Source organism: Chiloscyllium plagiosum, unplaced genomic scaffold (genome assembly GCF_037043375.1).
Source record: "Chiloscyllium plagiosum isolate Xiang-an unplaced genomic scaffold, Cpla_swu_hap1 HiC_scaffold_2, whole genome shotgun sequence".
Lineage (NCBI taxonomy): Eukaryota > Metazoa > Chordata > Chondrichthyes > Orectolobiformes > Hemiscylliidae > Chiloscyllium > Chiloscyllium plagiosum.
This window is the reverse complement of record NW_028270140.1, coordinates 107,401,681-107,416,824: the sequence shown is the minus strand read 5'-3', so window position 1 is coordinate 107,416,824 and position 15,144 is coordinate 107,401,681.

The following is a 15,144-nucleotide window of genomic DNA, read 5'->3' as shown; positions in this document are numbered from 1 at the left end:
TAAACCTATGCATTCCAGTTTTAGACTCCCCTACCCTGTGGAAAAGACCTTGTCTATTCAACCCCTCCATGCCCCTCATGATTTTATAAACTTCTACAAAGGTCACCCCTCAATCTCCAACACACCAGAGAAAATAGCTCCAGCTCATTCAGTCTCTCCTTATAGCTCAAATCCTCCAACCCTGGCAACATCCTTGTAAGTCTTTTCTGAATCTTTTCAAGTTGATGTCGTTTATATGGATTTCAGCAAAACCTTTGACAAGTTCCCATATTTGAGACTGATCAATAAGATCAAAGCACATGGGATCCAGGATAACTTGACAAAGTGGTTTCAAAATTGAAAAGAAAACAGAAACTCAGCCAACCTGACAGCATCTGTGGAGGGAAAACAGCTTTAACGTTGCAAGTCTGGTTTGTCTCCTCTTCAGAATTCCTGCAGAACTTCTGCAGTCCTGAAGAAGGGTCACTGGATTCAAAATTTTAATTCTGTTTTCTCTCCACAGATACTGCCAGGCTTGTTGAATTGCTCAGCAATTTATATTTCTCTTTTAGGTATCCAACATTTTCAGTTCTTTGTTTTATTTTTATGGATCGAAAATTCGCTTAGTGGTAGGAGACAGAGGGTGATGTGTGACTGGAGACCGATGTCCAGTGGCATACCCCAGGGATCAGTGGTAGGTCCTTTTGTTTGTGACATATAAATAAATGGTGATATAGAAGAGAACAATGAGTAAGTTTGAGAATGGTATGCAGATTAGATAGATGGTTAATTCATTTACAGGACATCACTGGCTAGGCCAGCATTTATTGTCCATCACTAGTTGCCCAGAGGGCCCACATTGCTAAGGGCCTAGAAACACATGTAGATCAAACCAGGCAAGGTTGGCAGTTTCCCTCCCACAAAGACATTGTGAACCAAATGGCTTTTCTGACAATCGACAATGGTCACCATTAGACTCTTTATTCCAGATTTTTACTGATTTCAAATTCCTGCCATGACAGGATTCACATCTGGGTAACCAGAACATTATCTGGACTTCGGGATTAGCAGCCTAGCAATAATACCATTAGGCTGTCACCTCCCCTGTTTTTAATGTGAGAAGGAGGGCCTTAGGTTGCTGATTGGTATGGATGGATTGGTCAGATGAGCAAATCAGTGGCAGATGGAATTAAATCCTGAAAAGCGCAATGTGATGTACTTTGGAAGAAGAAACAAGACAAGAGAATACTCAATGAATGACAAAACACTAGGAAGCTCACAGGAACAGGGCTATTTTAGGGTGCTTGTCCAGATATCCACGATGGCAGCAAGGTAGGGTAATAGGGTGCTTAAGAAGACATATGGAACACTTGCCTTCATCCATAGCAACATGGATTGTGAGAGAAGGGAATCTATGTTGGAGCTGTACAAAATTTTGGCATCAATGTGGATTTCACCAGTTTCCTCATTCCCCCCCACCCCCCTCAATCTTACCCCAGTTTCAACCTTCCACCTCAGCACCAACCTCATTACCAATCCCATCTGTTCATCTTCCTTCCCAACTACCTGCTCCACCCTCCCCTCCAACCTATCACCTTTACCCCCACCTATTGTGCTCTCAGCTTCCTTCCTTCCCCACAACCCTATACCCTCCCATTTATCCCTCCACTCCAAAGGCTCACAGTTCATTCCTGAGAAAGGGCTTTTGCCCAAAACATCAATTTTCCAGTTTTCTGATGCTGGCTGAACTGCTGTGCTTTTCAAGCACCACACTCTTGACTATAATCTCCAGCATCTGCAGTACTCACTTTCACCCTGTACAAAATTTTGGTCAGGCCACAGCTGGAGTACTGTGTGCAGTTCTGGTCACCACAATATAAAAATTATGTGATAGCACTGGAGGGTTTGCCGAGAAACTGCACCAGGATGTTGCCTGGGATGAAGCGGTTTATTTATGAAGAGTGGCTGGATAAGTATTGTTATTAGCAGAGAATGCTAACCTGACAGGCCAATGGGCTGAGAAGTGGCAGATGGAGTTTAATTTAGATAAAGGCAAGATGCCGCATTTTGGGAAAGCAAATCTTAGAAGGACTTATACACTTAATGGTAAGGTCCTAGGGAGCGTTGCTGAACAAAGAGACCTTGGAGTACAGGTTCATAGCTCCTTGAAAGTGGAGTCACAGGTGGATAGGATAGTGAAGAAGGCTTTCCTTTATTGGTCAGAGTATTGAGTACAGGAGTTGGGAGGTCATGTTGCAGCTGTAAAGGGCATTGGTTAGGCCGCTGTTGGAATATTGCATACAATTCCAGTCTCCTTCCTATTTGAAAGATATTGTGAATCTTGAAAGGGTTCAGAAAAGATTTACAAGGATGTTGCCAGGGTTGGAGGATTTGAGTGTCGGAGGCTGAGGGGTGACCTTATAAAGGTTTACAAAATTATGAGCGGCATGGATTGGATAAATAGACAAAGTCTTTTCCCTGGGGTGTGGGAGTCCAGAACTAGAGGACATAGGTTTAGGGTGAGAGTGGAAAGATATAGAAGAGATCTAAGGGGCAACTTTTTCGTACAGAGTTTGGTATGTGTATGGAATGAGCAGCCAGAGGAAGTGGTGGAGGATCTTACAATTGCAACATTTAAAAGGCATCTGGATGGGTATATGAATAGGAAGTGTTTGGAGGGATATGGGCTAGGTGCTGACAGGTAGGAATAGATTGGGTTGGGATATCTGCTCGTCATGGACAAGTTGGACCGAAGGGTCTGTTTCTGTGCTGTACATCTCTATGACACTATGACTCTATGTGTATAAGATTATGAGGGGCATGGACAGGGTGGATAGAGAACAGATGTTTCCCCTTAGTTAAAGGGTCAATAACAAGCAGACATGCTTTTCGGTTGAAAGGCAGGAAGTTTAGAGATTTGAGAAAAAGCTTTTTCATTCAGAGAGTGCTGGGTATTTAGAGTGCAGTGCCTTGGAGAGTAACAGAGGTGGAAACCTCCATAACCTTTAAATTATATTGGGGTAAGAACTTGAAATATTGCAAAATTCAAAACTAATTACCACTTGCTGGAAAGCAGGATTAATGTAATTAAGTTGGTGCAGATCTGATTGGCAGAGGAGCCTCTTTGGTGTTTAATGACTATGACTTTTAATAACTCTATGAATGCAGCCATTAAACCTTGATTTTGGACTGGGCCTATTCAGACAATAAACCATTTGTGTGTCTTTTCAAGAAGAGTCACATGTCTTAACAACAGGATACAATTTATTTCATGATATCAATAGAGAAAAATGATGCTGGTAGGTCAGGCATAATTACAAAGTCTATCAGGAGCCAGAGATGACATATCTGACTCTATTGAGATGTAAAGCTGATTGTCCATCCAAAACCTGTGATATCAGCAGATTGGGTTCAATCACCAACCTAACCCATTTCACATAATTATGTTATGCAACAGACTGCTCCACTGCCACCTGCATTCTCTTCAACTGAACACACTTAGTTATTCCCAGGTACCCATGATGCAGGTGTGTCAGTGTTGGACTGTTGTGAATGAGGTCAGAAATCACATGACACCAGGTTATAGTCCAACAGGTTTATTCAAAATCACAAGTTTTTGGAGTTCTGCTCCTTTCTCAGGCGAAGTGAACAGAAGCATACAGGCACAGAATTTATAAGCGAAAGTGAGGACTGCAGATGCTGGAGATGAGAGTCAAGAGTGTAGTGCTGGAAAAGCACACCAGGTCAGGCAGCGTCCAAGCAGCAGGAAAATCAATGTTTGGAGCAAAAGCCCTTCATCAAGAATGGTCAGAATTTATAGGCAGAGATCAAAGGATTGTATCCAGAGTGTGAGTGGAGTGTCAACAGGCTAAATAATAAGTCTCTGCAGGTGATCAAAAGTGTCAGATGGTTTGAGTAAAGGGTCACCAGCTGAATAGTTAATGAAAGGATAACCAAAATATGATTAATTGAGGTAGAGAGATAACTACAAAAAATTAAAAATAGGGTGGTGCTAAAGACAAATCAAATAGCTGGAATAACATGACTAGTATGCCAAGGGTCTAACTAAAGTAATAGTAATCCAAAACTGTACAAACTAATTAGGGTAGTGAGATGATAACAAATTATCAAGGTGATAGTGTCAAAAAAAGGAAGATTTTATAGATACAGACCAGTGTGGTGGGGTGATATGTAGTGTGACATGAATCCAAGATCATGGTTGAGACCATCCTCATGACTAGATTTACAATGTTTTGACCCTCAGCATGTGATTCGTATGCCTGTCATAATACTCTAGCCATTTGTTTTGTTTACGGTACCACCTTATTTTTAATTTGTATAATTATCTCTTGGTATTAGTTAGTCAGAATATGGATCATCCCTTCATTTGCTCTTTGGCTGGTGACATTTAATTCACTTTGCCTGACATGCTTGATCATCTGCAGAGTCTTGTTATTCAGCCTGTCTACACTCCACTCACACCATTTGTATGATCTTTGGATCTCTCTGCCTCTAGGTTTTGTGCCTGTGTGCTTCTCTTCACTTCACCTGATGAAGGAACAGAGCTCCAAAAGCTTGGCATTTTAAATAAACCTGCTGGACTATACCCCGGTGTTGTGTGACTTCTGACCATTCCCAGGTATGGAAGAACTGTCTTATGCGTAGAGATTGAGTAGATAGGGCCTGAGGTCATTCGAGTTTAGAAGAATGAGAGGCAACTTTTTTGAAATACACAAGATTCCTAGGGGATTTAATAGGCTAGTTGCAAGTTGTTTTCACTTGTCAGAGAGTCTAGGATCAGACAGCATTCTGTCAAAATAAGGAGTCACCCATTTACGAAACAAATGAGGAGGAATTTCTTCTCTCAGGAGAATTCTTTACCCTAGAGTACTGTGAGGTTGGGTTCTAAACAATATTTATAGATCAAATAGATAGATGTTTAATCAGTAAGGGAATAAAGCATTATGGGTAACAGGCAGAAAAGTGCAGTTGAGGATTACCAGATGAGCCATGATCTCATTGAATGGTGAAGCAGACACAACATTCTGAATGGGCTACTTTTGTTCCTCTGTCTTTTTGGTCTTATGGCCTTCTGCAAGCAATTCAGCCATTCAGCCTGCTCTCTATGATTATAACCTCAAATGGGCATTACTGTCTAACCTGATAATCTTTGACCCTTCACATAGTGTGAATCTATACCTCTGTCTGAAAAATATGCAAAGACTTTGCTACTGCCACCTTTTGAGGGACAGAATGCCAATGACTTTGTCTAATGGCTCATTGCTTTGGAGCTGGAAGGAGAGGCAGGCAGCTACTCACAATTTGGAACAATCAACAGTCAAAGAAGTAATCATACCATAATGCCACCACTTCTCCTCTCCATGTATGATGTAAGTTGATTTAAGAGCAATTTGTGATGCATAAGTAAAAGAAGTAGTGAGGTGTTTCGAGTGAATGAGTGGGAAATGCAAAGGGTCAGTATTTTCGAAGGATGAAGTTAGTGAAGACGTTGAATAGATATACTGCACACAATTGTGAAAGCTGTAATCTGTGAGTCTTGGTGGGATGGTTATGCCATGGTAGAGTTAGAGTGAATGCTGGTGTTATGGGTGTGAGGTAGTAAATTGATACAATGACACTCTGGCAAGAGCATAGAAGTTCATTGACCTTTCTGCACTGCTGGACATTGCATTTTACCTGGGACAGTGTACGCAGCTGAGCTATAAACTGTGCCCAAGCAGCCTGTGACCCCCCCTCTGACAATCATTTAGAAAAGTAATGTGCCTCGTCTCCACCACCAAAATCTCGAGATCTATGACCCTGAAGCGGGGAGTGTGCTTCCATTTCGTCTGTGCAATATCCTCAATGTAGAGGCTTAAGTGGCACACTGTGAGAGACAGTTCCTGCTTTGCAGCATCTGAAATAGTGCGCAGCTGGGCTTTAAATATAGCACCAGTGGTGTGAAAGCCAGAAGGTTCTGGATATGGTCCCACCTCCCCTGCTTGTGATTCTCTGAGAAAGGCACAAAGAGCGCTGTTACGTGATTAATAAGGTGAAGCAGCGAGGATTGTGTGAGAAAAGTCTCTCTGAGTCATGACCAGCTGGGTGCCATGAATCTCATTTCACAAAGCAAGTCCCTCAAAATGGAAAAATGTTACCCTGTTTATTAAGCACATTATGGAGACATGTTTACTGATGTGCATTTTCACAAATGGAATCTGCTGTAAATTCATCCTACACTAAATAGTTTTTTTTCAAGTAAGTAAAATTATTATCAAAGGATAAAACATTTTTAGGCATCAAAGACAGTTTTCCACATTACTTTTTGACAAAGTTTTGAGAACTTAATCACATGAACTTGCAGCACTATTTGCATAAACTATCCAAAATGTCTATTGCTGAATAGGTACATGTTCAAATTATGTTAGTAAAAGAAATTTTATTATTGAATTGTAGCAAAGAAAATATAATTTTCCTCTCTAATATTCACACAGATGATTAGTCTGTGTTAAATTAAATGTGATGTTAGTCCCAGATTTTTAAACAATGTATAAATCATAAACCATCCACGAGGTGCTTCCTCCAGTTTCTTGCATTAAGTATTTTTTATTCTTTATTTAGATTTGCATTATCAAAGAAGCACAAATATAGTATATGTATTTTGTTTGCAAGGTTTGAGAAGATTTGTAGCTCAGGTTGAGATCCTGGATGTAATTTTGCTCGCTGAGCTGGAAGATTCATTTTCAGACGTTTCGTCACATGATAGGTAGCATCTTCAGTGAGCCTCCAGACAAAGCACTGCTGCTGTTTCCTGCTTTCTATTTATATGTTTGGGTTTCCTTGAGTTGGTAATGTCATTTCCTGTGGTGGTGCCATTTCCTATGGTGATGTCATTTCCTGTTCTTTCTTTCTGGGGGTGGTAAATGGGGTCTAAGTCAATGTGTTTGTTGATAGATTTCTGGTTGGAATGCCATGCTTCTAGGAATCCTCATGTGTGTCTCTGTTTGGCTTGTCCTGCGATGGATGTGTTGTCCCATTCGAAGTGGTGTCCACCCTTATCTGTAAGGGTGGACACCAGTAAGGATACTAGTGATAGTGGGTCATGTTGTTTTGTGGCTAGTTGATGTTCATGCATCCTCGTGGCTAGTTTTCTGCCTATTTATCAATGTAGTGTTTGTTACAGTTCTTGTACGGTATTTTGTAAATGACACTAGTTTTGCTTACATACAGATAAGGAACGACACCACTTTGACAGGGAGAACACATCCATCCTAGGACAAGCCAAACAGAGGCACGCACGAGAATTCCAAGAAGCATGGCATTCCAAGCGGAACTCTATCAACAAACACATTGACTTGGACCCCATTTATCACGCCCCGACAAAAAGAACAGGAAATGTCATCACCATAGGAAATGACATAACCACAGGAAATGACATCACCAACCCAAGGAAACCCAAACATATAAATAGAAAGCAGTGCTTTTTCTGAAAACTCACTAAAGTGATTACCTAGTATGGTTACAAAACACCTGAAAATGAAACTTACAGCTCAGCGAGCAAACATACATCCATGTGTTTTGTTTGTTTCATTACAGCTAAACAAATATATAAAATACAGAGGTATCTCCAGTCACAGCCTGAACATCAAGTCCTGCAGAAAATGTGGTCATGTGTTGACATCTGAGCACTTGGCTTACGTGCATGTTGATGTCTTAAAGAGACATCTTAAAGGTAATAACATGCATCCCCTGTATTCCCAAAGATAGCTCTCTTATGTTACAAGAAATGACACATGAATATTGAGTAATTCAATATCAGTTATATGGAGATAGGGATTGTAAAATTTACAAGTAAGCTTTTGAAGAGTTCATATATTATTTTACAGCTTGACAAGATCTTGTCGTGATGTAAACTTCTGCAACTATGGATTTTGCCCTTGATTGTTATCTGATGTTCTTTTGCACTGCCATCATTGAAGTATTTTTTTTCTTGTCCATGGTTGACAATTGTCCCATTGTATACCTCCTTTGGCTGACTTCTCTCCCTTGCCAGCATTGATCAGCAAGATATTGTGACTTTATAAACCCTAGGCTCACTGTGTACTTTGGAAATGTCTGCAGGTAGCCACATCCCCTGAGGAGTGTGACCTTTTGTTCCACATGATATTAAGTTCGTTCTACATCTCCATGCATGTCATGCACCATCTTCCGCCTCTTTATTTATCGAGAAGTATCTCCTAAGTCTCAGAGAATTTGCCTAAGTGGTGTTTTGGTAAGATTGTTCTCACATACTTTCCAATCAAATGCTCTGCTGCTAATCACGTTCCGCTATCTATCTCTGAGGTTTAACATGGAACATAAAATAATTGTTTTATTGAGTGACACTTCAAGATGAGAGATACAATGCCATGAGGTACCAGCAAGAGAATTTGATCTGGCATAATGTGGTGAGGATGTCACATGGTTCACACCCACTTGTCGTACATTTCTCTGAAAGATCTGCCCATTTACTATATTGTTAGAAATTATGTTTTAAGATATACTGAACAGACTGAATATGGTGATGAATGAGTCTGCTATAGATGTGTTTGATGTGTTTGTGACCTGTCAGCTAATTGAAAATTTGAACAAATAGTTGGTGACTATGATGAAGTCATTCCCTTTACATGTTTAGTAAATTAATGTGACTTTGGACCAAGTGAGCATTGGAATCTTGTGAAAGTGCAGAAACCTTTATATTGCAGTAATTGTCTTGTCTTTCACATCCTAACTTTTTGATACCATCATTAATCCCTGCCCAATATATCATCTCACATGCTCGGCATCTTAACTGCTCTTTGCCGATATGTCTTTGGTGCAGTTGTGACAACATATCCTATTGAGAGTTCAAGGGATGAGTACTGTTTTCCTTTGAAGATAAAGCCTTTTGAGATTCCAAAGTAAACTCTGTAAAGCCAAACTATCTAAAATTTCCTAGAACCTTTTTTATCCAGTTAAGCTATTCTTTCACGATAATGGCCACAGTGTCTTCAGGTGAGTGTCCTTAACTGTTCCTGGTTGTTGACCAATATGTAACAGATTGATTTTGAAGACATTTTGGAAGTGATCACAAGCCATTTGGAAATACTTTCGCACAAACCACTGATAGGAATACATTATTACACTGGCCATAAAGCTTGGGTACTTTTTGTGAACTGACTCATGTTAATACTGTTTGCTGCATGAACTTGTTGTTTTCCCCCAAGAGATCCTTTTAGAATGCTCTGATAGACTTTGAGGTCATAATTAATGTATTATCCACTTAGAAATTTAGCATATTAATATTAGAAATTCTTTCTTTGTTATGATATCTGCTGACAAATTGATCTATTGATTCCTGTGGCTTTGCTAGTGGGTCATCAATTCAAAACACATTAATTCTAAAGTCGACATTTGCATGTAGCTGATCTTCTTGCACCTTCTATACCTTTATATACTTCTATTTCTTTTCAGAAAAGTATTGATTCTGTGTGACCCCTCATGACCAACTACTCTGAGTAGATTCATAGCTCATCTAACAGTTCTCAGCTTCATCATCGATGAAGTTTAGTTGGATCCTTTATTTAAAGATTTGAATTTGAATAACAGATCACCAACTTTCCAGTTCACGTAGGGGGGGATTTGGTATCCATCATTCTGTTCTGTACTGAACATGATGTTCTTTTTCTATGTTTTGGCTTTAAACTCGCTTTAGGGATGGTTCAGTTGGATCTGCACTGTTCCTGAATGTAGACCCCTTTATTCTCATTGTTTGAATTTAGGTGTTCTGTCATTTTTGTTCTGGTTCAGCATGGAGCTAATTCCCCAGGGTAATTCAAATGTGAAATAACCTTTAGGTAAGGTAAGTTTGAGTCAACTGTCTGCACAAACCTAGTCCATTCAGAGATATTCACAATTTGAAAAAAAATCTTACTTTCTTTTGTTTTCAGCACAGTGGGAACTTCTAGATTATTATTATATTTTGTTTGCTGCCACTCTCCTTGGAATTTAAGTATGTAAGGCATCTTTTCCTTTAAAGATAGCAAATTGTATGTGGTACATGGTTTCTGCACTGGAAAATCTCTGGTGGAATTATCTACAGTTAAACTAATATATACAGTGTAGAATAATCTTCAGACACAGTCTGTACCTCCAATGCTGCAGAACAGAGAGCCTGTGGCCCGAAGTCCTGTGACAACATCCAGGAAGTTCAATTAATGTTGCATTCTTAAAGGGACATCATACCAAATGGTGATAGTACAATACCACCTACATTCGAGTATGGAACTCAGATGGGTTCAGGATTAAAATTAGAAATACATGTGTTGTTTTCTGATCAATAATAATGCTCTACTTTTTATCATTTACATAAATGATTTGGATGCAAGCATAAGAGGTAGTAAGTTTGCAGATGACACCAAAATTGGAGGAGTAGTGGACAGCGAAGAGGGTTACCTCAGATTACAACAGGATCTGGACCAGATGGGCCAATGGGCTGAGAAGTGGCAGATGGAGTTTAATTCAGATAAATGCGAGGTGCTGCATTTTAGGAAAGCAAATCTTAGCACGACTTATACACTTAATGGTAAAGTCCTAGGGAGTGTTGCTGAACAAAGAGACCTTGGAGTGCAGGTTCATAGCTCCTTGAAAGTGGAGTTGCAGGTAGATAGGATAGTGAAGAAGGCGTTTGGTATGCTTTCCTTTATTGGTCAGAGTATTGAGTACTGGAGTTGGGAAGTCATGTTGCGGCTATACAGGACATTGGTTAGGCCACTGTTGGAATATTGCGTGCAATTCGGGTCTCCTTCCTATCGGAAAGATGTTGTGAAACTTGAAAGGGTTCAGAAAAGATTTACAAGGATGTTGCCAGGATTGGAGGATCTGAGCTACAGGGAGAGGCTGAACAGGCTGGGGCTGTTTTCCCTGGACCGTCAGAGGCTGAGGGGTGACCTTATAGAGGTTTACAAAATTATGAGGGGCATGGATAGGATAAATAGACAAAGTCTTTTCCCCCCCGGGGTCGGGGAGTCCAGAACTAGAGGGCATAGGTTTAGGGTGAGAGGGGAAAGATATAAAAGAGACTTAAGGGGCAACTTTTTGATGCAGGGGGTGGTACGTGTATGGAATGAGCTGCCAGAGGATGTGGTGGAGGCTGGTACAATTGCAACATTTAAGAGGCATTTGGATGGGTATATGAATAGGAAGGGTTTGGAGGGATTTGGGCCGGGTGCTGGCAGGTGGGACTAGATTGGATTGGGATATCTGGTCGGCATGGACGGGTTGGACCGAAGGGTCTGTTTCCATGCTGTACACCTCTATGACTCTCTGACTCTATGACACCAAATGATAAAGACAATGACGTGAGAGGAAAGGAAACAGTTAGCAGCTACATTGCACTTAATTGCAAGTGAAGCAAAATAGTGCTTAACACTCAATTGTCATTTTTATAAAGTATTTATGTTCATAAATCTTCATGACTTACGTTATCAACATTTAACACACACTATTGAGTTCATCATAGTTTTTCAAAGCTAATCAATGGATATATTGGAATTTTATTGATGTTTTGGATTTAATTAATTAATAACAATATAACAGCTCACATTCACATTTCATTGTTGCATACAGTTTGTGAATATTCTCATATATCACTAGCCTATATTATGTGAGTCACACTTCACAATGTCAAATTTTATACTGATGATCCCTAAGGTATGCACAAAGTTAATTAGGGTGAACTACCCTAGGAAGACTATTGCAGAATGATGTTAAATCAGTGCTGTACACGCTGACTGTTGTATGCACACTCTGATTTGTTGCTGCAATTTGCAGTCATATATCTCTTAGGAAGAAATTCCATTGTTGTTATTTATTGTGCTCATGATTATTAATGATACTATGTTGAAAGCAAATTACTTCACCTATATAATTCGGCTGCAACATCCACAATGTTTGCTGCCTTGTGGAGATGTCGAGATCATTTATTTGATGGGGAAATCTAGATTTATCCCACTTTTCATGCTTATTGCATTACCAGTGTTTATTTGATGCCCATTAAAAATGTATTGTACATTTCAAGTATTTTCCTGATTATGTCAAGCCTGGTTAACTGGCTGGCTGCAAAAATACAGACAGAGCTGCCATTTTAGACTGTCAGTTTTTAATAGATGGAAAAGAATAAGACATCACAGTTACCAAGGACGCAGTGGTATGTCTTTAATATCATGTTATTACTGTATTAGTCTGTGTACTTATTTAGTAATGGTGAATGGCTTATTTTCAGAATTAACCATTCAGCTTTTAAATACTAATGATTCAGTTGTTCTTGCCATGCTTTTCATTATATATTTCTCCAAGCACCAAAATGATTTAAGGATTGACATGAATTCTTAGTCTTTGTAAGAGATCGAAAAGGTTGAATGTATTCTAAGTGAAAATTTGATTCTCTTCTATTCATTAAATTATGGTTTACTGCTGTTGGTTTTGATTTTTTGCTCAACATATGCCATGGATAATTGAGAGTATACTGCCTTGAGATTAAGTGATCACAGTTGACTTTGAATTAGTCATGATTAGATATCATTGTCAAATCAAATGCAAGCATCTTCAGCATAGCCTCATTTTTGACTTTGATTCAATAATGATGGTAATGTTTGGTACTTATAGCCAAAATATAAAGGATTTTTAAAAATGTATTCCTCTTCTGTGTGGAAAGAGCACATAATTCATTCAATGTAGGATACTTAATTCATAAAAATATTGATTACATTAGCATACACGTAAGTTTGATTCTTTAGTAATGGTGTGTGCATTTAATAAGATATCTTTATTTTATCTAATTTAATTTAATAAGCACTAAGATTTGCTATTTTGTTTCAATATTACAACAATCTATAATATAAACAAGATTAATAAAGGTCAAGTCACTGAATTGATTGATGATTTAATGGATGAAAGTTGTATAATTGGGTTTTGTTCTATTCAGTAAAAAAAATCATAATGATTATGAATATCTAACAAAGATTCTCAAAACAGATTTTGTAAACAACCTCTTATAATGCCAAAGTTTTCATTTTATGCAGCTGGAGATATGCTTTCCTCATATCGTTCAAAATTAGGTAGAACTGGCAACAATTTGTATTATGCACCAAATTTTACCCCACAGTTTACACAAGAGAATAGGTAAATTAAATTTATATTTCAGATTTTTCATACATAGACCTTGAAATTACACTGCGAGTATTAGCATATGAATGCTTAACACATTCGTGTGCAATTACTCCATCTGTTATATTAATGAAGGCCAATTTTAAATAAAAGTAAACTCATACATGACAAACACCAGGGCCTTGATCGCAGTTCCCAAAATGTTTTGAGGTTGGTAAATTATTCCAACAGTTTCTGAAGAGGTGAAGGTGTGAAATATTCCCTGGCATGGTTTAACATAAAATTATGCTACACACTCTCTGCTAACATCACTGTTGGGGTGGCAATAAGGTGAGTCAACGTCCCATCTATTGTGAAGTACATACAAAAAGTCAGGAGGGAAAATGACAGAAAAGACAGATCAATCGTTTTTATGTACATTCTACAACACATTCATGAGCTTATGCTGAAATTTTAAGTAATCAACTCATTGTATCGATGTTGTTCTATCCAAGTTTTGGATAAGTGCTTTTCCTTTTCATTTCTAGCATTTGCACTTTAAATTCACAGACTAGTTACACCACAGAAGAAGCCATGCAGCCCACCATGTTTGTGATGCCTCTCTGTAAGACCAAATCAGTTAGTTTCCAGGCAACTCAGCCTTTCAAACCAACAATTAAAACTGCCCCCACCACAACCTCAAGCGGTGCATTGAACGTTCTAATCACTTACTGCTTAAAAGAAAATGGTTTTCCACATGTCAGTGTTGCCTCCTTTTCCAAACAACTTAAATTGATTTGCTTTCTTTATACAAACAGACATTATTGGAACAGTTTCTCTCTGTCTATTCTATCTAGATCTCTCAAGATTTTAAAGATCTGCATTTAGTCTTCTCTTAACCTTTTTTCTAAGGAGATAAGCACAAATTTGCCACTACTCTGTTTGCTAAGAGTGAAACAATGTTGTATCCAGGCCACCACAATCCTTTCTATTCCATAGCCTTCAATTTTGCTGACAAGTTTGTCATTTGACACTGAAATGCTTTTGGAAGTCAATGCACTCAGTATCAACTTTATTACCTTCATTCACTCGTCAAAAAACTCAATCAAGTTAAAGGTTTGTTTCTGTAAATGATCCACACATCCCAAATAACTTTGTTCCATATTATCATTCCTAAGTGTTTTTCCACCACAATGCTAAAGTGATTCACCAGCCAATATGCAACTTTATCAATTATTAGACCACCATCATCTCCACCACTTCCTCTTTTACTATGATTCGGGCAATATCTTATTTTGAAGTAAAGACAAGTAAAAGAAATAATTGAATACGTTAATGATGCCCTCTTTTTCCATGCACACAGCCAGTTTTTGTCCCTCATTAGATATACCATTTAACCTTGATATGTCTATAGAAGACCACTTGATTCCTTTCTAAGTTAACTATGAGTCTCTTCTCACTTTTCTTCTTATACTGATTTGTATCTTTCCGTCTTTCATTAGTTTATTTTCTTTTTTTGTCAAAAAAAATACGTTTGCTTTTTGTTTTATATCTCAGATTTATGCAGATAGGATACATCAGTTTTACATGTTTAGAACTTTCTATAAAGGATTTCTTTTTTAAAAAAAAGTCTGCTCTCTTATCCTCATAGTTCTAGTTTCCAGATACTTCTCCAATTAGTTTCATTTTCTTGGAATTTAGCAAATTAAGGGCTATGAATTTTTTCCTCTGAGATCATCAAGCAATACTCTAGGATATTAACATCATCTTACAGTTTGCAAGTGAAGGTATTTTCTCGGTTTCTAATTGAGCAGAGGATCAAATCTACTTTTACTGGGGCCTCACTGCAAGACAGTGGGTGTGAGCTCCAAGACGTAGTAGCAGGAGAAAGATTGTCCTTGTCAGAACTAAGATAGTTCTATGAGGACGTGATGGTTAGGGGAAATGCAGTTAACATCACACATCGAATTTCATGGAAATTTTCTCAAGATAACACACCAG